This window comes from Spermophilus citellus, assembly GCF_964194105.1.
Source record: "Spermophilus citellus genome assembly, chromosome: 13".
In the NCBI taxonomy this organism is placed as follows: Eukaryota; Metazoa; Chordata; class Mammalia; order Rodentia; family Sciuridae; genus Spermophilus; species Spermophilus citellus.
Genome location: NC_138193.1, coordinates 32,201,410 through 32,226,813, shown reverse-complemented (window position 1 = coordinate 32,226,813; position 25,404 = coordinate 32,201,410).

Here is a 25,404-nt window from a genome sequence, read left to right as displayed (position 1 = left end):
TTCTGGAGATTCGTAATTTTTGGAAGCTTGGCAACCCCTTTCAATGAAAGTGTTTCTCGCCTGTCACTGCTTAGGGCTACATCAATCGGAAACAGAACATAGAGATAGAACGTGAAACTACTTAATTGCGTCAAGTTTCAAGAAGCTAACACAAACCGTGTTTGATTTAGAGTTCCAAATACATCTATCAATATAGGAGAAAACAGAGTGACCTAAAAATTCAAACTGTTACTGGAAACGAAAGCTTCAACATTGAAGAACGAAATTTGGGGAACAAAGTGGGCTCAGTGTACTGATCATTACCTGAAAGTATCACCCAGTTTGGGTGTAAAAATATTTGCTGAGATTTCTGGAGATTCGTAATTTTTGGAAGCTTGGCAACCCCTTTCAATGAAAGTGTTTCTCGCCTGTCATTGCTTAGGGCTACATCAATAGGAAACAGAACATAGAGTTAGAACTTCTAACTACTTAATTGTGTCAAGTTTCAAGAGGCTAGCACAAACCGTGCTTGATTTAGAGTTCCAAATACATCTATCAATATAGGAGAAAACAGAGTGAAACGCCAAAATTCAAACTGTTACTGGAAACGAACGCTTCAACATAGAAGAATGAAATTTGGGGAACCAAGTGGGCTTAGTGTACTGATTATTACCTGAAAGTATCATCCAGTTTGGGTGAAAAAATATTTGCTGAGATTTCTGGAGATTCGTGATTTTTGGAAGCTTGGCAACCCCTTTCAATGAAAGTGTTTCTCGTCTGTCACTGCTTAGGGCTACACCAATAGGAAACAAAATATAGAGATAGAACTTGAAACTACTTAATTGTGTCAAGTTTCAAGAAGCTAGCACAAACCATGTTTGATTTAGAGTTCCAAATACATCTATCAATATAGGAGAAAACAGAGTGAAACGCCAAAATTCAAACTGTTACTGGAAACGAACGCTTCAACATAGAAGAACGAAATCTGGGGAACCAAGTGGGCTTAGTGTACTGATCATTACCTGAAAGTATCATCCAGTTTGGGTGAAAAAATGTTTCCTGAGATTTCTGGAGATTCGTAATTTTTGGAAGCTTGGCAACCCCTTTCAATGAAAGTGTTTCTCGCCTGTCACTGCTTAGGGCTACATCAATCGGAAACAGAACATAGAGATAGAACGTGAAACTACTTAATTGCGTCAAGTTTCAAGAAGCTAACACAAACCGTGTTTGATTTAGAGTTCCAAATACATCTATCAATATAGGAGAAAACAGAGTGACCTAAAAATTCAAACTGTTACTGGAAACGAAAGCTTCAACATTGAAGAACGAAATTTGGGGAACAAAGTGGGCTCAGTGTACTGATCATTACCTGAAAGTATCACCCAGTTTGGGTGTAAAAATATTTGCTGAGATTTCTGGAGATTCGTAATTTTTGGAAGCTTGGCAACCCCTTTCAATGAAAGTGTTTCTCGCCTGTCATTGCTTAGGGCTACATCAATAGGAAACAGAACATAGAGTTAGAACTTCTAACTACTTAATTGTGTCAAGTTTCAAGAGGCTAGCACAAACCGTGCTTGATTTAGAGTTCCAAATACATCTATCAATATAGGAGAAAACAGAGTGAAACGCCAAAATTCAAACTGTTACTGGAAACGAACGCTTCAACATAGAAGAATGAAATTTGGGGAACCAAGTGGGCTTAGTGTACTGATTATTACCTGAAAGTATCATCCAGTTTGGGTGAAAAAATATTTGCTGAGATTTCTGGAGATTCGTGATTTTTGGAAGCTTGGCAACCCCTTTCAATGAAAGTGTTTCTCGTCTGTCACTGCTTAGGGCTACACCAATAGGAAACAAAATATAGAGATAGAACTTGAAACTACTTAATTGTGTCAAGTTTCAAGAAGCTAGCACAAACCATGTTTGATTTAGAGTTCCAAATACATCTATCAATATAGGAGAAAACAGAGTGAAACGCCAAAATTCAACTGTTACTGGAAACGAACGCTTCAACATAGAAGAACGAAATCTGGGGAACCAAGTGGGCTTAGTGTACTGATCATTACCTGAAAGTATCATCCAGTTTGGGTGAAAAAATGTTTCCTGAGATTTCTGGAGATTCGTAATTTTTGGACGCTTGGCAACCCCTTTCAATGAAAGTGTTTCTCGCCTGTCACTGCTTAGGGCTACATCAATCGGAAACAGAACGTAGAGATAGAACTTGAAACTACTTAATTGCGTCAAGTTTCAAGAAGCTAACACAAACCGTGTTTGATTTAGAGTTCCAAATACATCTATCAATATAGGAGAAAACAGAGTGACCTAAAAATTCAAACTGTTACTGGAAACGAAAGCTTCAACATTGAAGAACGAAATTTGGGGAAAAAAGTGGGCTCAGTGTACTGATCATTACCTGAAAGTATCACCCAGTTTGGGTGTAAAAATATTTGCTGAGATTTCTGGAGATTCGTAATATTTGGAATCTTGGCAACCCCTTTCAATGAAAGTGTTTCTCGATTGTCACTGCTTAGGGCTACATCAATAGGAAACAGAACATAGAGTTAGAACTTGAAACTACTTAATTGTGTCAAGTTTCAAGAAGCTAGCACAAACCGTGTTTGATTTAGAGTTCCAAATACATCTATCCATATAGGAGAAAACACAGTGAAACACCAAAATTCAAACTGATATTGGAAACGAACGCTTCAACATAGAAGATCGAAATTTGGGGAACCAAGTGGGCTCAGTGTACTGATCATTACCTGAAAGAACCATCCAGTTTGGGTGAAAAAATATTTGCTGAGATTTCTGGAGATTCGTAATTTTTGGAAGCTTGGCAACCCCTTTCAATGAAAGTGTTTCTCGCCTGTCACTGCTTAGGGCTACATCAATAGGAAAAAAAAATAGAGATAGAACTTGAAACTACTTAATTGTGTCAAGTTTCAAGAAGCTAGCACAAACCGTGTTTGATTTAGAGTTCCAAATACATCTATCAATATAGGAGAAAACAGAGTGAAACCTAAAAATTCAAACTGTTACTGGAAACGAAAGCTTCAACATTGAAGAACGAAATTTGGGGAACAAAGTGGGCTCAGTGTACTGATCATTACCTGGAAGTATCACCCAGTTTGGGTGAAAAAATATTTGCTGAGATTTCTGGAGATTCGTGATTTTTGGAAGCTTGGCAACCCCTTTCAATGAAAGTGTTTCTCGTCTGTCACTGCTTAGGGCTACACCAATAAGAAACAAAATATAGAGATAGAACTTGAAACTACTTAATTGTGTCAAGTTTCAAGCAGCTAGCACAAACCATGTTTGATTTAGAGTTCCAAATACATCTATCAATATAGGAGAAAACAGAGTGACCTAAAAATTCAAACTGTTACTGGAAACGAAAGCTTCAACATTGAAGAACGAAATTTGGGGAACAAAGTGGGCTCAGTGTACTGATCATTACCTGAAAGTATCAACCAGTTTGGGTGAAAAAATATTTGCTGAGATTTCTGGAGATTCGTGATTTTTGGAAGCTTGGCAACCCCTTTCAATGAAAGTGTTTTTCGTCTGTCACTGCTTAGGGCTACACCAATAGGAAACAAAATATAGAGATAGAACTTGAAACTACTTAATTGTGTCAAGTTTCAAGAAGCTAGCACAAACCATGTTTGATTTAGAGTTCCAAATACATCTATCAATATAGGAGAAAACAGAGTGAAACGCCAAAATTCAAACTGTTACTGGAAACGAGCGCTTCAACATAGAAGAACGAAATCTGGGGAACAAGTGGGCTTAGTGTACTGATCATTACCTGAAAGAACCATCCAGTTTGGGTGAAAAAATATTTGCTGAGATTTCTGGAGATTCGTAATTTTTGGAAGCTTGGCAACCCCTTTCAATGAAAGTGTTTCTCGCCTGTCACTGCTTAGGGCTACATCAATAGGAAAAAAAAATAGAGATAGAACTTGAAACTACTTAATTGTGTCAAGTTTCAAGAAGCTAGCACAAACCGTGTTTGATTTAGAGTTCCAAATACATCTATCAATATAGGAGAAAACAGAGTGAAACCTAAAAATTCAAACTGTTACTGGAAACGAAAGCTTCAACATTGAAGAACGAAATTTGGGGAACAAAGTGGGCTCAGTGTACTGATCATTACCTGGAAGTATCACCCAGTTTGGGTGAAAAAATATTTGCTGAGATTTCTGGAGATTCGTGATTTTTGGAAGCTTGGCAACCCCTTTCAATGAAAGTGTTTCTCGTCTGTCACTGCTTAGGGCTACACCAATAAGAAACAAAATATAGAGATAGAACTTGAAACTACTTAATTGTGTCAAGTTTCAAGCAGCTAGCACAAACCATGTTTGATTTAGAGTTCCAAATACATCTATCAATATAGGAGAAAACAGAGTGACCTAAAAATTCAAACTGTTACTGGAAACGAAAGCTTCAACATTGAAGAACGAAATTTGGGGAACAAAGTGGGCTCAGTGTACTGATCATTACCTGAAAGTATCAACCAGTTTGGGTGAAAAAATATTTGCTGAGATTTCTGGAGATTCGTGATTTTTGGAAGCTTGGCAACCCCTTTCAATGAAAGTGTTTTTCGTCTGTCACTGCTTAGGGCTACACCAATAGGAAACAAAATATAGAGATAGAACTTGAAACTACTTAATTGTGTCAAGTTTCAAGAAGCTAGCACAAACCATGTTTGATTTAGAGTTCCAAATACATCTATCAATATAGGAGAAAACAGAGTGAAACGCCAAAATTCAAACTGTTACTGGAAACGAGCGCTTCAACATAGAAGAACGAAATCTGGGGAACAAGTGGGCTTAGTGTACTGATCATTACCTGAAAGTATCATCCAGTTTGGGTGAAAAAATGTTTCCTGAGATTTCTGGAGATTCGTAATTTTTGGACGCTTGGCAACCCCTTTCAATGAAAGTGTTTCTCGCCTGTCACTGCTTAGGGCTACATCAATCGGAAACAGAACATAGAGATAGAACTTGACACTACTTAATTGTGTCAAGTTTCAAGAAGCTAACACAAACCGTGTTTGATTTAGAGTTCCAAATACATCTATCAATATAGGAGAAAACAGAGTGAAACCTAAAACTTCAAACTGTTACTGGAAACGAAAGCTGCAACATTGAAGAACGAAATTTGGGGAACAAAGTGGGCTCAGTGTACTGATCATTACCTGAAAGTATCACCCAGTTTGGGTGTAAAAATATTTGCTGAGATTTCTGGAGATTCATAATTTTTGGAAGCTTGGCAACCCCTTTCAATGAAAGTGTTTCTCGTCTGTCACTGCTTAGGGCTACACCAATAGGAAACAACATGTAGAGATAGAACTTGAAACTACTTAATTGTGTCAAGTTTCAAGAAGCTAGCACAAACCGTGCTTGATTTAGAGTTCCAAATACATCTATCAATATAGGAGAAAACAGAGTGAAACCTAAAAATTCAAACTGTTATTGGAACCAAAACTTCAACATTGAAGAACGAAATTTGGGGAACCATGTGGGCTCAGTGTACTGATCATTACCTGAAAGTATCACCCAGTTTGGGTGTAAAAATATTTGCTGAGATTTCTGGAGATCCGTAATTTTTGGAAGCTTGGCAACCCCTTTCAATGAAAGTGTTTCTCGCCTGTCACTGCTTAGGGCTACATCAATAGGAAACAGAACATAGAGTTAGAACTTGAAACTACTTAATTGTGTCAAGTTTCAAGAAGGTAGCACAAACCGTGTTTGATGTAGAGTTCCAAATACATCTATCAATATAGGAGAAAACAGAGTGAAACCTAAAATTTCAAACTGTTACTGGAAACGAAAGCTGCAACATTGAAGAACGAAATTTGGGGAACTAAGTGGGCTCAGTGTACTGATCATTACCTGAATGTATCACCCAGTTTGGGTGAAAAAATATTCGCTGAGATTTCTGGAGATTCGTGATTTTTGGAACTTGGCAACCCCTTTCAATGAAAGTGTTTATCGTCTGTCACTGCTTAGGGCTACATCAATAGGAAAAAAAATAGAGATAGAACTTGAAACTACTTAATTGTGTCAAGTTTCAAGAAGCTAGCACAAACCGTGTTTGATTCAGAGTTCCAAATACATCTATCCATATAGGAGAAAACACAGTGAAACACCAAAATTCAAACTGATATTGGAAACGAACACTTCAACATAGAAGATCGAAATTTGGGGAACCAAGTGGGCTCAGTGTACTGATCATTACCTGAAAGAACCATCCAGTTTGGGTGACAAAATATTTGCTGAGATTTCTGGAGATTCGTAATTTTTGGAAGCTTGGCAACCCCTTTCAATGAAAGTGTTTCTCGCCTGTCACTGCTTAGGGCTACATCAATAGGAAAAAAAAATAGAGATAGAACTTGAAACTACTTAATTGTGTCAAGTTTCAAGAAGCTAGCACAAACCGTGTTTGATTTAGAGTTCCAAATACATCTATCAATATAGGAGAAAACAGAGTGAAACCTAAAAATTCAAACTGTTACTGGAAACGAAAGCTTCAACATTGAAGAACGAAATTTGGGGAACAAAGTGGGCTCAGTGTACTGATCATTACCTGAAAGTATCATCCAGTTTGGGTGAAAAAATATTTGCTGAGATTTCTGGAGATTCGTGATTTTTGGAAGCTTGGCAACCCCTTTCAATGAAAGTGTTTTTCGTCTGTCACTGCTTAGGGCTACACCAATAGGAAACAAAATATAGAGATAGAACTTGAAACTACTTAATTGTGTCAAGTTTCAAGAAGCTAGCACAAACCATGTTTGATTTAGAGTTCCAAATACATCTATCAATATAGGAGAAAACAGAGTGAAACGCCAAAATTCAAACTGTTACTGGAAACGAGCGCTTCAACATAGAAGAACGAAATCTGGGGAACAAGTGGGCTTAGTGTACTGATCATTACCTGAAAGTATCATCCAGTTTGGGTGAAAAAATGTTTCCTGAGATTTCTGGAGATTCGTAATTTTTGGACGCTTGGCAACCCCTTTCAATGAAAGTGTTTCTCGCCTGTCACTGCTTAGGGCTACATCAATCGGAAACAGAACATAGAGATAGAACTTGAAACTACTTAATTGTGTCAAGTTTCAAGAAGCTAACACAAACCGTGTTTGATTTAGAGTTCCAAATACATCTATCAATATAGGAGAAAACAGAGTGAAACCTAAAACTTCAAACTGTTACTGGAAACGAAAGCTGCAACATTGAAGAACGAAATTTGGGGAACAAAGTGGGCTCAGTGTACTGATCATTACCTGAAAGTATCACCCAGTTTGGGTGTAAAAATATTTGCTGAGATTTCTGGAGATTCGTAATTTTTGGAAGCTTGGCAACCCCTTTCAATGAAAGTGTTTGTCGTCTGTCACTGCTTAGGGCTACAACAATAGGAAACAACATGTAGAGAGAGAACTTGAAACTACTTAATTGTGTAAAGTTTCAAGAAGCTAGCACAAACCGTGCTTGATTTAGAGTTCCAAATACATCTATCAATATAGGAGAAAACAGAGTGAAACCTAAAAATTCAAACTGTTATTGGAACCAAAACTTCAACATTGAAGAACGAAATTTGGGGAACCATGTGGGCTCAGTGTACTGATCATTACCTGAAAGTATCACCCAGTTTGGGTGTAAAAATATTTGCTGAGATTTCTGGAGATTCGTAATTTTTGGAAGCTTGGCAACCCCTTTCAATGAAAGTGTTTCTCGCCTGTCACTGCTTAGGGCTACATCAATAGGAAACAGAACATAGAGATAGAACTTGAAACTACTTAATTGTGTCAAGTTTCAAGAGGCTAGCACAAACCGTGCTTGATTTAGAGTTCCAAATACATCTATCAATATAGGAGAAAACAGAGTGAAACGCCAAAATTCAAACTGTTACTGGAAACGAACGCTTCAACATAGAAGAATGAAATTTGGGGAACCAAGTGAGCTTAGTGTACTGATTATTACCTGAAAGTATCATCCAGTTTGGGTGAAAAAATATTTGCTGAGGTTTCTGGAGATTCGTGGTTTTTGGAAGCTTGGCAACCCCTTTCAATGAAAGTGTTTCTCATCTGTCACTGCTTAGGGCTACACCAATAGGAAACAAAATATAGAGATAGAACTTGAAACTACTTAATTGTGTCAAGTTTCAAGAAGCTAGCACAAACCGTGCTTGATTTAGAGTTCCAAATACATCTATCAATATAGGAGAAAACAGAGTGAAACGCCAAAATTCAAACTGTTACTAGAACGAACGCTACAACATAGAAGAACGAAATTTGGGGAACCAAGTGGGCTTAGTGTACTGATCATTACCTGAAAGTATCATCCAGTTTGGGTGAAAAAATATTTGCTGACATTTCAGGAGATCCCTAATTTTTGGAAGCTTGGCAACCCCTTTCAATGAAAATGTTTCTAGCCTGTCACTGCTTAGGGCTACATCAATCGGAAACAGAACATAGAGATAGAACTTGAAACTACTTAATTGTGTCAAGTTTCAAGAAGGTAGCACAAACCGTGTTTGATGTAGAGTTCCAAATACATCTATCAATATAGGAGAAAACAGAGTGAAACCTAAAACTTCAAACTGTTACTGGAAACGAAAGCTGCAACATTGAAGAACGAAATTTGGGGAACAAAGTGGGCTCAGTGTACTGATCATTACCTGAAAGTATCACCCAGTTTGGGTGTAAAAATATTTGCTGAGATTTCTGGAGATTCGTGATTTTTGGAAGTTTGGCAACCCCTTTCAATGAAAGTGTTTCTCGTCTGTCACTGCTTAGGGCTACATCAATAGGAAAAAAAATAGAGATAGAACTTGAAACTACTTAATTGTGTCAAGTTTCAAGAAGCTAGCACAAACCGTGTTTGATTTAGAGTTCCAAATACATCTATCCATATAGGAGAAAACACAGTGAAACACCAAAATTCAAACTGATATTGGAAACGAACGCTTCAACATAGAAGATCGAAATTTGGGGAACCAAGTGGGCTCAGTGTACTGATCATTACCTGAAAGAACCATCCAGTTTGGGTGAAAAAATATTTGCTGAGATTTCTGGAGATTCGTAATTTTTGGAAGCTTGGCAACCCCTTTCAATGAAAGTTTTCTCGCCTGTCACTGCTTAGGGCTACATCAATAGGAAAAAAAAATAGAGACAGAACTTGAAACTACTTAATTGTGTCAAGTTTCAAGAAGCTAGCACAAACCGTGTTTGATTTAGACTTCCAAATACATCTATCAATATAGGAGAAAACAGAGTGAAACCTAAAAATTCAAACTGTTACTGGAAACGAAAGCTTCAACATTGAAGAACGAAATTTGGGGAACAAAGTGGGCTCAGTGTACTGATCATTACCTGGAAGTATCACCCAGTTTGGGTGAAAAAATATTTGCTGAGATTTCTGGAGATTCGTGATTTTTGGAAGCTTGGCAACCCCTTTCAATGAAAGTGTTTCTCGTCTGTCACTGCTTAGGGCTACACCAATAGGAAACAAAATAAAGAGATAGAACTTGAAACTACTTAATTGTGTCAAGTTTCAAGAAGCTAGCACAAACCGTGTTTGATTTAGAGTTCCAAATACATCTATCAATATAGGAGAAAACAGAGTGAAACGCCAAAATTCAAACTGTTACTGGAACGAACGCTACAACATAGAAGAACGAAATTTGGGGAACCAAGTGGGCTTAGTGTACTGATCATTACCTGAAAGTATCATCCAGTTTGGGTGAAAAAATATTTGCTGACATTTCAGGAGATCCCTAATTTTTGGAAGCTTGGCAACCCCTTTCAATGAAAGTGTTTCTAGCCTGTCACTGCTTAGGGCTACATCAATCGGAAACAGAACATAGAGATAGAACTTGAAACTACTTAATTGTGTCAAGTTTCAAGAAGCTAGCACAAACCGTGTTTGATTTAGAGTTCCAAATACATCTATCAATATAGGAGAAAACAGAGTGAAACCTAAAAATTCAAACTGTTACTGGAAACGAAAGCTTCAACATTGAAGAACGAAATTTGGGGAACAAAGTGGGCTCAGTGTACTGATCATTACCTGGAAGTATCACCGAGTTTGGGTGAAAAAATATTTGCTGAGATTTCTGGAGATTCGTGATTTTTGGAAGCTTGGCAACCCCTTTCAATGAAAGTGTTTCTCGTCTGTCACTGCTTAGGGCTACACCAATAAGAAACAAAATATAGGGATAGAACTTGAAACTACTTAATTGTGTCAAGTTTCAAGAAGCTAGCACAAACCATGTTTGATTTAGAGTTCCAAATACATCTATCAATATAGGAGAAAACAGAGTGAAACGCCAAAATTCAAACTGTTACTGGAAACGAACGCTTCAACATAGAAGAACGAAATCTGGGGAACCAATTGGGCTTAGTGTACTGATCATTACCTGAAAGTATCATCCAGTTTGGGTGAAAAAATGTTTCCTGAGATTTCTGGAGATTAGTAATTTTTGGAAGCTTGGCAACCCCTTTCAATGAAAGTGTTTCTCGCCTGTCACTGCTTAGGGCTACATCAATCGGAAACAGAACATAGAGATAGAACTTGAAACTACTTAATTGCGTCAAGTTTCAAGAAGCTAACACAAACCGTGTTTGATTTAGAGTTCCAAATACATCTATCAATATAGGAGAAAACAGAGTGACCTAAAAATTCAAACTGTTACTGGAAACGAAAGCTTCAACATTGAAGAACGAAATTTGGGGAACAAAGTGGGCTCAGTGTACTGATCATTACCTGAAAGTATCACCCAGTTTGGGTGTAAAAATATTTGCTGAGATTTCGGGTGATTCGTAATTTTTGGAAGCTTGGCAACCCCTTTCAATGAAAGTGTTTCTCGCCTGTCATTGCTTAGGGCTACATCAATAGGAAACAGAACATAGAGTTAGAACTTCTAACTACTTAATTGTGTCAAGTTTCAAGAGGCTAGCACAAACCGTGCTTGATTTAGAGTTCCAAATACATCTATCAATATAGTAGAAAACAGAGTGAAACGCCAAAATTCAAACTGTTACTGGAAACGAACGCTTCAACATAGAAGAATGAAATTTGGGGAACCAAGTGGGCTTAGTGTACTGATTATTACCTGAAAGTATCATCCAGTTTGGGTGAAAAAATATTTGCTGAGATTTCTGGAGATTCGTGATTTTTGGAAGCTTGGCAACCCCTTTCAATGAAAGTGTTTCTCGTCTGTCACTGCTTAGGGCTACACCAATAGGAAACAAAATATAGAGATAGAACTTGAAACTACTTAATTGTGTCAAGTTTCAAAAAGCTAGCACAAACCATGTTTGATTTAGAGTTCCAAATACATCTATCAATATAGGAGAAAACAGAGTGAAACGCCAAAATTCAAACTGTTACTGGAAACGAACGCTTCAACATAGAAGAACGAAATCTGGGGAACCAAGTGGGCTTAGTGTACTGATCATTACCTGAAAGTATCATCCAGTTTGGGTGAAAAAATGTTTCCTGAGATTTCTGGAGATTCGTAATTTTTGGACGCTTGGCAACCCCTTTCAATGAAAGTGTTTCTCGCCTGTCACTGCTTAGGGCTACATCAATCGGAAACAGAACGTAGAGATAGAACTTGAAACTACTTAATTGCGTCAAGTTTCAAGAAGCTAACACAAACCGTGTTTGATTTAGAGTTCCAAATACATCTATCAATATAGGAGAAAACAGAGTGACCTAAAAATTCAAACTGTTACTGGAAACGAAAGCTTCAACATTGAAAACAAAATTTGGGGAACAAAGTGGGCTCAGTGTACTGATCATTACCTGAAAGTATCACCCAGTTTGGGTGTAAAAATATTTGCTGAGATTTCTGGAGATTCGTAATATTTGGAATCTTGGCAACCCCTTTCAATGAAAGTGTTTCTCGATTGTCACTGCTTAGGGCTACATCAATATTAAAGAGAACATAGAGTTAGAACTTGAAACTACTTAATTGTGTCAAGTTTCAAGAGGCTAGCACAAACCGTGCTTGATTTAGAGTTCCAAATACATCTATCAATATAGGAGAAAACAGAGTGAAACGCCAAAATTCAAACTGTTACTGGAAACGTACGCTTCAACATAGAAGAATGAAATTTGGGGAACCAAGTGGGCTTAGTGTACTGATTATTACCTGAAAGTATCATCCAGTTTGGGTGAAAAAATATTTGCTGAGATTTCTGGAGATTCGTGATTTTTGGAAGCTTGGCAACCCCTTTCAATGAAAGTGTTTCTCGTCTGTCACTGCTTAGGGCTACACCAATAGGAAAAAAATAAAGAGATAGAACTTGAAACTACTTAATTGTGTCAAGTTTCAAGAAGCTAGCACAAACCATGTTTGATTTAGAGTTCCAAATACATCTATCAATATAGGAGAAAACAGAGTGAAACGCCAAAATTCAAACTGTTACTGGAACGAACGCTACAACATAGAAGAACGAAATTTGGGGAACCAAGTGGGCTTAGTGTACTGATCATTACCTGAAAGTATCATCCAGTTTGGGTGAAAAAATATTTGCTGACATTTCAGGAGATCCCTAATTTTTGGAAGCTTGGCAACCCCTTTCAATGAAAGTGTTTCTAGCCTGTCACTGCTTAGGGCTACATCAATCGGAAACAGAACATAGAGATAGAACTTGAAACTACTTAATTGTGTCAAGTTTCAAGAAGGTAGCACAAACCGTGTTTGATGTAGAGTTCCAAATACATCTATCAATATAGGAGAAAACAGAGTGAAACCTAAAACTTCAAACTGTTACTGGAAACGAAAGCTGCAACATTGAAGAACGAAATTTGGGTAACAAAGTGGGCTCAGTGTACTGATCATTACCTGAAAGTATCACACAGTTTGGGTGTAAAAATATTTGCTGAGATTTCTGGAGATTCGTGATTTTTGGAAGTTTGGCAACCCCTTTCAATGAAAGTGTTTCTCGTCTGTCACTGCTTAGGGCTACATCAATAGGAAAAAAAATAGAGATAGAACTTGAAACTACTTAATTGTGTCAAGTTTCAAGAAGCTAGCACAAACCGTGTTTGATTTAGAGTTCCAAATACATCTATCCATATAGGAGAAAACACAGTGAAACACCAAAATTCAAACTGATATTGGAAACGAAAGCTTCAACATAGAAGATCGAAATTTGGGGAACCAAGTGGGCTCAGTGTACTGATCATTACCTGAAAGAACCATCCAGTTTGGGTGAAAAAATATTTGCTGAGATTTCTGGAGATTCGTAATTTATGGAAGCTTGGCAACCCCTTTCAATGAAAGTGTTTCTCGCCTGTCACTGCTTAGGGCTACATCAATAGGAAAAAAAAATAGAGATAGAACTTGAAACTACTTAATTGTGTCAAGTTTCAAGAAGCTAGCACAAACCGTGTTTGATTTAGAGTTCCAAATACATCTATCAATATAGGAGAAAACAGAGTGAAACCTAAAAATTCAAACTGTTACTGGGAACGAAAGCTTCAACATTGAAGAACGAAATTTGGGGAACAAAGTGGGCTCTATGTACTGATCATTACCTGGAAGTATCACCCAGTTTGGGTGAAAAAATATTTGCTGAGATTTCTGGAGATTCGTGATTTTTGGAAGCTTGGCAACCCCTTTCAATGAAAGTGTTTCTCGTCTGTCACTGCTTAGGGCTACACCAATAAGAAACAAAATATAGAGATAGAACTTGAAACTACTTAATTGTGTCAAGTTTCAAGCAGCTAGCACAAACCATGTTTGATTTAGAGTTCCAAATACATCTATCAATATAGGAGAAAACAGAGTGACCTAAAAATTCAAACTGTTACTGGAAACGAAAGCTTCAACATTGAAGAACGAAATTTGGGGAACAAAGTGGGCTCAGTGTACTGATCATTACCTGAAAGTATCACCCAGTTTGGGTGAAAAAATATTTGCTGATATTTCTGGAGATTCGTGATTTTTGGAAGTTTGGCAACCCCTTTCAATGAAAGTGTTTCTCGTCTGTCACTGCTTAGGGCTACATCAATAGGAAAAAAAAATAGAGATAGAACTTGAAACTACTTAATTGTGTCAAGTTTCAAGAAGCTAGCACAAACCGTGTTTGATTTAGAGTTCCAAATACATCTATCCATATAGGAGAAAACACAGTGAAACACCAAAATTCAAACTGATATTGGAAACGAACGCTTCAACATAGAAGATTGAAATTTGGGGAACCAAGTGGGCTCAGTGTACTGATCATTACCTGAAAGAACCATCCAGTTTGGGTGAAAAAATATTTGCTGAGATTTCTGGAGATTTGTAATTTATGGAAGCTTGGCAACCCCTTTCAATGAAAGTGTTTCTCGCCTGTCACTGCTTAGGGCTACACCAATAGGAAAAAAATATAGAGATAGAACTTGAAACTACTTAATTGTGTCAAGTTTCAAGAAGCTAGCACAAACCATGTTTGATTTAGAGTTCCAAATACATCTATCAATATAGGAGAAAACAGAGTAAACGCCAAAATTCAAACTGTTACTGGAACGAACGCTACAACATAGAAGAACGAAATTTGGGGAACCAAGTGGGCTTAGTGTACTGATCATTACCTGAAAGTATCATCCAGTTTGGGTGAAAAAATATTTGCTGACATTTCAGGAGATCCCTAATTTTTGGAAGCTTGGCAACCCCTTTCAATGAAAGTGTTTCTAGCCTGTCACTGCTTAGGGCTACATCAATCGGAAACAGAACATAGAGATAGAACTTGAAACTACTTAATTGTGTCAAGTTTCAAGAAGGTAGCACAAACCGTGTTTGATGTAGAGTTCCAAATACATCTATCAATATAGGAGAAAACAGAGTGAAACCTAAAACTTCAAACTGTTACTGGAAACGAAAGCTGCAACATTGAAGAACGAAATTTGGGGAACAAAGTGGGCTCAGTGTACTGATCATTACCTGAAAGTATCACCCAGTTTGGGTGAAAAAATATTTGCTGATATTTCTGGAGATTCGTGATTTTTGGAAGTTTGGCAACCCCTTTCAATGAAAGTGTTTCTCGTCTGTCACTGCTTAGGGCTACATCAATAGGAAAAAAAAATAGAGATAGAACTTGAAACTACTTAATTGTGTCAAGTTTCAAGAAGCTAGCACAAACCGTGTTTGATTTAGAGTTCCAAATACATCTATCCATATAGGAGAAAACACAGTGAAACACCAAAATTCAAACTGATATTGGAAACGAACGCTTCAACATAGAAGATTGAAATTTGGGGAACCAAGTGGGCTCAGTGTACTGATCATTACCTGAAAGAACCATCCAGTTTGGGTGAAAAAATATTTGCTGAGATTTCTGGAGATTCGTAATTTTTGGAAGCTTGGCAACCCCTTTCAATGAAAGTGTTTCTCGCCTGTCACTGCTTAGGGCTACATCAATAGGAAAAAAAAATAGAGATAGAACTTGAAACTACTTAATTGTGTCAAGTTTCAAGAAGCTAGCACAAACCGTGTTTGATTTAGAGTTCCAAATACATCTATCCATATAGGAGAAAACACAGTGAAACACCAAAATTCAAACTGTTACTGGAAACGAAAGCTTCAACATTGAAGAACGAAATTTGGGGAACAAAGTGGGCTCAGTGTACTGATCATTACCTGGAAGTATCACCCAGTTTGGGTGAAAAAATATTTGCTGAGATTTCTGGAGATTCGTGATTTTTGGAAGCTTGGCAACCCCTTTCAATGAAAGTGTTTCTCGTCTGTCACTGCTTAGGGCTACACCAATAAGAAACAAAATATAGAGATAGAACTTGAAACTACTTAATTGTGTCAAGTTTCAAGCAGCTAGCACAAACCATGTTTGATTTAGAGTTCCAAATACATCTATCAATATAGGAGAAAACAGAGTGACCTAAAAATTCAAACTGTTACTGGAAACGAAAGCTTCAACATTGAAGAACGAAATTTGGGGAACAAAGTGGGCTCAGTGTACTGATCATTACCTGAAAGTATCACCCAGTTTGGGTGAAAAAATATTTGCTGAGATTTCTGGAGATTCGTGATTTTTGGAAGTTTGGCAACCCCTTTCAATGAAAGTGTTTCTCGTCTGTCACTGCTTAGGGCTACATCAATAGGAAAAAAAAATAGAGATAGAACTTGAAACTACTTAATTGTGTCAAGTTTCAAGAAGCTAGCACAAACCGTGTTTGATTTAGAGTTCCAAATACATCTATCCATATAGGAGAAAACACAGTGAAACACCAAAATTCAAACTGATATTGGAAACGAACGCTTCAACATAGAAGATTGAAATTTGGGGAACCAAGTGGGCTCAGTGTACTGATCATTACCTGAAAGAACCATCCAGTTTGGGTGAAAAAATATTTGCTGAGATTTCTGGAGATTCGTAATTTTTGGAAGCTTGGCAACCCCTTTCAATGAAAGTGTTTCTCGCCTGTCACTGCTTAGGGCTACACCAATAGGAAAAAAATATAGAGATAGAACTTGAAACTACTTAATTGTGTCAAGTTTCAAGAAGCTAGCACAAACCATGTTTGATTTAGAGTTCCAAATACATCTATCAATATAGGAGAAAACAGAGTGAAACGCCAAAATTCAAACTGTTACTGGAACAAACGCTACAACATAGAAGAACGAAATTTGGGGAACCAAGTGGGCTTAGTGTACTGATCATTACCTGAAAGTATCATCCAGTTTGGGTGAAAAAATATTTGCTGACATTTCAGGAGATCCCTAATTTTTGGAAGCTTGGCAACCCCTTTCAATGAAAGTGTTTCTAGCCTGTCACTGCTTAGGGCTACATCAATCGGAAACAGAACATAGAGATAGAACTTGAAACTACTTAATTGTGTCAAGTTTCAAGAAGGTAGCACAAACCGTGTTTGATGTAGAGTTCCAAATACATCTATCAATATAGGAGAAAACAGAGTGAAACCTAAAACTTCAAACTGTTACTGGAAACGAAAGCTGCAACATTGAAGAACGAAATTTGGGTAACAAAGTGGGCTCAGTGTACTGATCATTACCTGAAAGTATCACACAGTTTGGGTGTAAAAATATTTGCTGAGATTTCTGGAGATTCGTGATTTTTGGAAGTTTGGCAACCCCTTTCAATGAAAGTGTTTCTCGTCTGTCACTGCTTAGGGCTACATCAATAGGAAAAAAAATAGAGATAGAACTTGAAACTACTTAATTGTGTCAAGTTTCAAGAAGCTAGCACAAACCGTGTTTGATTTAGAGTTCCAAATACATCTATCCATATAGGAGAAAACACAGTGAAACACCAAAATTCAAACTGATATTGGAAACGAACGCTTCAACATAGAAGATCGAAATTTGGGGAACCAAGTGGGCTCAGTGTACTGATCATTACCTGAAAGAACCATCCAGTTTGGGTGAAAAAATATTTGCTGAGATTTCTGGAGATTCGTAATTTTTGGAAGCTTGGCAACCCCTTTCAATGAAAGTGTTTCTCGCCTGTCACTGCTTACGGCTACATCAATAGGAAAAAAAAATAGAGATAGAACTTGAAACTACTTAATTGTGTCAAGTTTCAAGAAGCTAGCACAAACCGTGTTTGATTTAGAGTTCCAAATACATCTATCAATATAGGAGAAAACAGAGTGAAACCTAAAAATTCAAACTGTTACTGGAAACGAAAGCTTCAACATTGAAGAACGAAATTTGGGGAACAAAGTGGGCTCAGTGTACTGATCATTACCTGGAAGTATCACCCAGTTTGGGTGAAAAAATATTTGCTGAGATTTCTGGAGATTCGTGATTTTTGGAAGCTTGGCAACCCCTTTCAATGAAAGTGTTTCTCGTCTGTCACTGCTTAGGGCTACACCAATAAGAAACAAAATATAGAGATAGAACTTGAAACTACTTAATTGTGTCAAGTTTCAAGCAGCTAGCACAAACCATGTTTGATTTAGAGTTCCAAATACATCTATCAATATAGGAGAAAACAGAGTGACCTAAAAATTCAAACTGTTACTGGAAACGAAAGCTTCAACATTGAAGAACGAAATTTGGGGAACAAAGTGGGCTCAGTGTACTGATCATTACCTGAAAGTATCACCCAGTTTGAGTGAAAAAATATTTGCTGAGATTTCTGGAGATTCGTGATTTTTGGAAGTTTGGCAACCCCTTTCAATGAAAGTGTTTCTCGTCTGTCACTGCTTAGGGCTACATCAATAGGAAAAAAAATAGAGATAGAACTTGAAACTACTTAATTGTGTCAAGTTTCAAGAAGCTAGCACAAACCGTGTTTGATTTAGAGTTCCAAATACATCTATCCATATAGGAGAAAACACAGTGAAACACCAAAATTCAAACTGATATTGGAAACGAACGCTTCAACATAGAAGATTGAAATTTGGGGAACCAAGTGGGCTCAGTGTACTGATCATTACCTGAATGAACCATCCAGTTTGGGTGAAAAAATATTTGCTGAGATTTCTGGAGATTCGTAATTTTTGGAAGCTTGGCAACCCCTTTCAATGAAAGTGTTTCTCGCCTGTCACTGCTTAGGGCTACATCAATAGGAAAAAAAAAAAAATAGAGATAGAACTTGAAACTACTTAATTGTGTCAAGTTTCAAGAAGCTAGCACAAACCATGTTTGATTTAGAGTTCCAAATACATCTATCAATATAGGAGAAAACAGAGTGAAACGCCAAAATTCAAACTGTTACTGGAAACGAGCGCTTCAACATAGAAGAACGAAATCTGGGGAACAAGTGGGCTTAGTGTACTGATCATTACCTGAAAGTATCATCCAGTTTGGGTGAAAAAATATTTCCTGAGATTTCTGGAGATTCGTAATTTTTGGACGCTTGGCAACCCCTTTCAATGAAAGTGTTTCTCGCCTGTCACTGCTTAGGGCTACATCAATCGGAAACAGAACATAGAGATAGAACTTGAAACTACTTAATTGTGTCAAGTTTCAAAAAGCTAACACAAACCGTGTTTGATTTAGAGTTCCAAATACATCTATCAATATAGGAGAAAACAGAGTGAAACCTAAAACTTCAAACTGTTACTGGAAACGAAAGCTGCAACATTGAAGAACGAAATTTGGGGAACAAAGTGGGCTCAGTGTACTGATCATTACCTGAAAGTATCACCCAGTTTGGGTGTAAAAATATTTGCTGAGATTTCTGGAGATTCCTAATTTTTGGAAGCTTGGCAACCCCTTTCAATGAAAGTGTTTCTCGTCTGTCACTGCTTAGGGCTACACCAATAGGAAACAACATGTAGAGATAGAACTTGAAACTACTTAATTGTGTCAAGTTTCAAGAAGCTAGCACAAACCGTGCTTGATTTAGAGTTCCAAATACATCTATCAATATAGGAGAAAACAGAGTGAAACCTAAAAATTCAAACTGTTATTGGAACCAAAACTTCAACATTGAAGAACGAAATTTGGGGAACCATGTGGGATCAGTGTACTGATCATTACCTGAAAGTATCACCCAGTTTGGGTGTAAAAATATTTGCTGAGATTTCTGGAGATTCGTAATTTTTGGAAGCTTGGCAACCCCTTTCAATGAAAGTGTTTCTCGCCTGTCACTGCTTAGGGCTACATCAATAGGAAACAGAACATAGAGTTAGAACTTGAAACTACTTAATTGTGTCAAGTTTCAAGAAGGTAGCACAAACCGTGTTTGATGTAGAGTTCCAAATACATCTATCAATATAGGAGAAAACAGAGTGAAACCTAAAAATTCAAACTGTTATTGGAACCAAAACTTCAACATTGAAGAACGAAATTTGGGGAACCATGTGGGCTCAGTGTACTGATCATTACCTGAAAGTATCACCCAGTTTGGGTGTAAAAATATTTGCTGAGATTTCTGGAGATTCGTAATTTTTGGAAGCTTGGCAACCCCTTTCAATGAAAGTGTTTCTCGCCTGTCACTGCTTAGGGCTACATCAATAGGAAAAAAAATAGAGATAGAACTTGAAACTACTTAATTGTGTCAAGTTTCAAGAAGCTAGCACAAACCGTGTTTGATTTAGAGTTCCAAATACATCTATCCATATAGGAGAAAACACAGTGAAACACCAAAATTCAAACTGATATTGGAAACGAACGCTTCAACATAGAAGATCGAAATTTGGGGAACCAAGTGGGCTCAGTGTACTGATCATTACCTGAAAGAACCATCCAGTTTGGGTGAAAAAATATTTGCTGAGATTTCTGGAGATTCGTAATTTTTGGAAGCTTGGCAACCCCTTTCAATGAAAGTGTTTCTCGCCTGTCACTGCTTAGGGCTACATCAATAGGAAAAAAAAAATAGAGATAGAACTTGAAACTACTTAATTGTGTCAAGTTTCAAGAAGCTAGCACAAACCGTGTTTGATTTAGAGTTCCAAATACATCTATCAATATAGGAGAAAACAGAGTGAAACCTAAAAATTCAAACTGTTACTGGAAACGAAAGCTTCAACATTGAAGAACGAAATTTGGGGAACAAAGTGGGCTCAGTGTACTGATCATTACCTGGAAGTATCACCCAGTTTGGGTGAAAAAATATTTGCTGAGATTTCTGGAGATTCGTGATTTTTGGAAGCTTGGCAACCCCTTTCAATGAAAGTGTTTCTCGTCTGTCACTGCTTAGGGCTACACCAATAGGAAACAAAATATAGAGATAGAACTTGAAACTACTTAATTGTGTCAAGTTTCAAGAAGCTAGCACAAACCATGTTTGATTTAGAGTTCCAAATACATCTATCAATATAGGAGAAAACAGAGTGAAACGCCAAAATTCAAACTGTTACTGGAAACGAGCGCTTCAACATAGAAGAACGAAATCTGGGGAACAAGTGGGCTTAGTGTACTGATCATTACCTGAAAGTATCATCCAGTTTGGGTGAAAAAATGTTTCCTGAGATTTCTGGAGATTCGTAATTTTTGGACGCTTGGCAACCCCTTTCAATGAAAGTGTTTCTCGCCTGTCACTGCTTAGGGCTACATCAATCGGAAACAGAACATAGAGATAGAACTTGAAACTACTTAATTGTGTCAAGTTTCAAGAAGCTAACACAAACCGTGTTTGATTTAGAGTTCCAAATACATCTATCAATATAGGAGAAATCAGAGTGAAACCTAAAACTTCAAACTGTTACTGGAAACGAAAGCTGCAACATTGAAGAACGAAATTTGGGGAACAAAGTGGGCTCAGTGTACTGATCATTACCTGAAAGTATCACCCAGTTTTGGTGTAAAAATATTTGCTGAGATTTCTGGCGATTCGTAATTTTTGGAAGCTTGGCAACCCCTTTCAATGAAAGTGTTTCTCGTCTGTCACTGCTTAGGGCTACACCAATAGGAAACAACATGTAGAGATAGAACTTGAAACTACTTAATTGTGTCAAGTTTCAAGAAGCTAGCACAAACCGTGCTTGATTTAGAGTTCCAAATACATCTATCAATATAGGAGAAAACAGAGTGAAACCTAAAAATTCAAACTGTTATTGGAACCAAAACTTCAACATTGAAGAACGAAATTTGGGGAACCATGTGGGATCAGTGTACTGATCATTACCTGAAAGTATCACCCAGTTTGGGTGTAAAAATATTTGCTGAGATTTCTGGAGATTCGTGATTTTTGGAAGCTTGGCAACCCCTTTCAATGAAAGTGTTTCTCGCCTGTCACTGCTTAGGGCTACATCAATAGGAAACAGAACATAGAGTTAGAACTTGAAACTACTTAATTGTGTCAAGTTTCAAGAAGGTAGCACAAACCGTGTTTGATGTAGAGTTCCAAATACATCTATCAATATAGGAGAAAACAGAGTGAAACCTAAAATTTCAAACTGTTACTGGAAACGAAAGCTGCAACATTGAAGAACGAAATTTGGGGAACTAAGTGGGCTCAGTGTACTGATCATTACCTGAATGTATCACCCAGTTTAGGTGAAAAAATATTCGCTGAGATTTCTGGAGATTCGTGATTTTTGGAAGCTTGGCAACCCCTTTCAATGAAAGTGTTTCTCGTCTGTCACTGCTTAGGGCTACATCAATAGGAAAAAAAATAGAGATAGAACTTGAAACTACTTAATTGTGTCAAGTTTCAAGAAGCTAGCACAAACCGTGTTTGATTCAGAGTTCCAAATACATCTATCCATATAGGAGAAAACACAGTGAAACACCAAAATTCAAACTGATATTGGAAATGAACACTTCAACATAGAAGATCGAAATTTGGGGAACCAAGTGGGCTCAGTGTACTGATCATTACCTGAAAGAACCATCCAGTTTGGGTGACAAAATATTTGCTGAGATTTCTGGAGATTCGTAATTTTTGGAAGCTTGGCAACCCCTTTCAATGAAAGTGTTTCTCGCCTGTCACTGCTTAGGGCTACATCAATAGGAAAAAAAAATAGAGATAGAACTTGAAACTACTTAATTGTGTCAAGTTTCAAGAAGCTAGCACAAACCGTGTTTGATTTAGAGTTCCAAATACATCTATCAATATAGGAGAAAACAGAGTGAAACCTAAAAATTCAAACTGTTACTGGAAACGAAAGCTTCAACATTGAAGAACGAAATTTGGGGAACAAAGTGGGCTCAGTGTACTGATCATTACCTGAAAGTATCATCCAGTTTGGGTGAAAAAATATTTGCTGAGATTTCTGGAGATTCGTGATTTTTGGAAGCTTGGCAACCCCTTTCAATGAAAGTGTTTTTCGTCTGTCACTGCTTAGGGCTACACCAATAGGAAACAAAATATAGAGATAGAACTTGAAACTACTTAATTGTGTCAAGTTTCAAGAAGCAAGCACAAACCATGTTTGATTTAGAGTTCCAAATACATCTATCAATATAGGAGAAAACAGAGTGAAACGCCAAAATTCAAACTGTTCCTGGAAACGAGCGCTTCAACATAGAAGAACGAAATCTGGGGAACAAGTGGGCTTAGTGTACTGATCATTACCTGAAAGTATCATCCAGTTTGGGTGAAAAAATGTTTCCTGAGATTTCTGGAGATTCGTAATTTTTGGACGCTTGGCAACCCCTTTCAATGAAAGTGTTTCTCGCCTGTCACTGCTTAGGGCTACATCAATCGGAAACAGAACATAGAGATAGAACTTGAAACTACTTAATTGTGTCAAGTTTCAAGAAGCTAACACAAACCGTGTTTGATTTAGAGTTCCAAATACATCTATCAATATAGGAGAAAACAGAGTGAAACCTAAAACTTCAAACTGTTACTGGAAACGAACGCTTCAACATAGAAGAATGAAATTTGGGGAACCAAGTGAGCTTAGTGTACTGATTATTACCTGAAAGTATCATCCAGTTTGGGTGAAAAAATATTTGCTGAGATTTCTGGAGATTCCTGGTTTTTGGAAGCTTGGCAACCCCTTTCAATGAAAGTGTTTCTCGTCTGTCACTGCTTAGGGCTACACCAATAGGAAACAAAATATAGAGATAGAACTTGAAACTACTTAATTGTGTCAAGTTTCAAGAAGCTAGCACAAACCGTGCTTGATTTAGAGTTCCAAATACATCTATCAATATAGGAGAAAACAGAGTGAAACACCAAAATTCAAACTGTTACTGGAACGAACGCTACAACATAGAAGAACGAAATTTGGGGAACCAAGTGGGCTTAGTGTACTGATCATTACCTGAAAGTATCATCCAGTTTGGGTGAAAAAATATTTGCTGACATTTCAGGAGATCCCTAATTTTTGGAAGCTTGGCAACCCCTTTCAATGAAAGTGTTTCTAGCCTGTCACTGCTTAGGGCTACATCAATCGGAAACAGAACATAGAGATAGAACTTGAAACTACTTAATTGTGTCAAGTTTCAAGAAGGTAGCACAAACCGTGTTTGATGTAGAGTTCCAAATACATCTATCAATATAGGAGAAAACAGAGTGAAACCTAAAACTTCAAACTGTTACTGGAAACGAAAGCTGCAACATTGAAGAACGAAATTTGGGGAACAAAGTGGGCTCAGTGTACTGATCATTACCTGAAAGTATCACCCAGTTTGGTTGTAAAAATATTTGCTGAGATTTCTGGAGATTCGTGATTTTTGGAAGTTTGGCAACCCCTTTCAATGAAAGTGTTTCTCGTCTGTCACTGCTTAGGGCTACATCAATAGGAAAAAAAATAGAGATAGAACTTGAAACTACTTAATTGTGTCAAGTTTCAAGAAGCTAGCACAAACCGTGTTTGATTTAGAGTTCCAAATACATCTATCCATATAGGAGAAAACACAGTGAAACACCAAAATTCAAACTGATATTGGAAACGAACGCTTCAACATAGAAGATCGAAATTTGGGGAACCAAGTGGGCTCAGTGTACTGATCATTACCTGAAAGAACCATCCAGTTTGGGTGAAAAAATATTTGCTGAGATTTCTGGAGATTCGTAATTTTTGGAAGCTTGGCAACCCCTTTCAATGAAAGTGTTTCTCGCCTGTCACTGCTTAGGGCTACATCAATAGGAAAAAAAAATAGAGATAGAACTTGAAACTACTTAATTGTGTCAAGTTTCAAGAAGCTAGCACAAACCGTGTTTGATTTAGAGTTCCAAATACATCTATCAATATAGGAGAAAACAGAGTGAAACCTAAAAATTCAAACTGTTACTGGAAACGAAAGCTTCAACATTGAAGAACGAAATTTGGGGAACAAAGTGGGCTCAGTGTACTGATCATTACCTGGAAGTATCACCCAGTTTGGGTGAAAAAATATTTGCTGAGATTTCTGGAGATTCGTGATTTTTGGAAGCTTGGCAACCCCTTTCAATGAAAGTGTTTCTCGTCTGTCACTGCTTAGGGCTACACCAATAGGAAACAAAATATAGAGATAGAACTTGAAACTACTTAATTGTGTCAAGTTTCAAGAAGCTAGCACAAACCATGTTTGATTTAGAGTTCCAAATACATCTATCAATATAGGAGAAAACAGAGTGACCTAAAAATTCAAACTGTTACTGGAAACGAAAGCTTCAACATTGAAGAACGAAATTTGGGGAACAAAGTGGGCTCAGTGTACTGATCATTACCTGAAAGTATCACCCAGTTTGGGTGAAAAAATATTTGCTGGGATTTCTGGAGATTCGTGATTTTTGGAAGTTTGGCAACCCCTTTCAATGAAAGTGTTTCTCGTCTGTCACTGCTTAGGGCTACATCAATAGGAAAAAAAAATAGAGATAGAACTTGAAACTACTTAATTGTGTCAAGTTTCAAGAAGCTAGCACAAACCGTGTTTGATTTAGAGTTCCAAATACATCTATCCATATAGGAGAAAACACAGTGAAACACCAAAATTCAAACTGATATTGGAAACGAACGCTTCAACATAGAAGATTGAAATTTGGGGAACCAAGTGGGCTCAGTGTACTGATCATTACCTGAAAGAACCATCCAGTTTGGGTGAAAAAATATTTGCTGAGAT